The sequence below is a fragment of the Poecilia reticulata genome, linkage group LG13 (genome assembly GCF_000633615.1).
Source record: "Poecilia reticulata strain Guanapo linkage group LG13, Guppy_female_1.0+MT, whole genome shotgun sequence".
Taxonomy (NCBI): Eukaryota; Metazoa; Chordata; class Actinopteri; order Cyprinodontiformes; family Poeciliidae; genus Poecilia; species Poecilia reticulata.
Genome location: NC_024343.1, coordinates 29536905 through 29538093, shown reverse-complemented (window position 1 = coordinate 29538093; position 1189 = coordinate 29536905). Strand labels below are relative to the sequence as shown.

Sequence of the window (1189 nt, the reverse complement as noted above, 5' to 3'; positions counted from 1 at the left end):
ACATGCTACTGATGCTCCAATAGCATTCATGCTATTGTTAGCATTTTGGCTCATTTTAGCTTATGCAACATACTAAAATGAGCAAAAATGCTCATACTACCGTACGAGTACAGCTTAAGAAAACATGCTTCTGACTCCCCGCAGGTTATTGACCACACTGAAGCTTTCTTAAGCATGATTGCTTAATGCTAATTTTTAACATCATAACGCTGCGTCAAAGCCGACGGGCACACTTTGGCATGCCCCTTTAAAATTTCTGCAGGAATTTTCTAGTCTAATTATGTAACCCAACCTTTGAACCAACTCATGTAGGATTAACAGGCTTTAAAAATCACAATGACACTGCATTATTACCATTTTTATTTATGGAAGTTGTGTTTATTTTTTATGTAGCTCCAGGTAAGAAGTTTGAATTTCAAGACTGCGACTTTTTTTTGCATTACACTTTTTCCTTCCACTAAACTTTCCATTAAAAGGCTTGGATATTCTGCAGACTGCCCGTTTCTTTAGTGCTTATATTTTGTGGCTTATTCTTCCCCTACATCAGCTGTCTGAAACCTTAATCATTTATTTCCCTCAGTCCACCAAAATAAAATCAATTTAGAGCAAAAAAAACCACAATGTTATTTCTAGATTATTTTTATATTTTAAAACAAAAACTTGAAAATGTTTTCAAAAATAAGATGGATACATTTTCTTCTATGAGATGTTGATGTAATTTTGTATATAAAGAGCATAGTTTCCAACAAAGACAATAAAAGCTAAAATTACATATATGGTACTTTTGTTCTCGCCTGGAACGTCAGCTGGAGAGGCACCAGCAAACCTCCTGACCCCACTGGGGGACAAGGGTGTAAGAAAATGGAGGGATGGATGGATGGATGGATGGATGGATGGATGGTACTTTTCTTGTCATTTTGTTATAGAAATTTAATCCGATTATTCTAAGACAGAAAATGGAAAACTACAAAAAAGTGTTTTATTTTTCTACAAAAAAAAAATCCTTTTTGTCGTTTTGGTTTTATGTGATATTTACATTTTCTGAGAAACTGAATTTTAGGCACTTACTTGCTGTGAGCCAAAATTAAATAAAAATATGTATATATTTAAGTGTATGCTTAATATCCCAGTAAATCACATAATGTTCCAATGAAACTCGTAACATTTTCTTGTTTCTAACTTGACTATA

General features: G+C 33.5%; 1 protein-coding gene across 1 annotated transcript in view; it reads left to right on the top strand.

Moving 5' to 3' along the window:
* The window catches only part of treh (trehalase (brush-border membrane glycoprotein)), a 16785-nt gene that overhangs the window by 4861 nt on the left and 10735 nt on the right, over positions 1-1189 (top strand). The gene's annotated exons all lie outside the window — the stretch shown is intronic.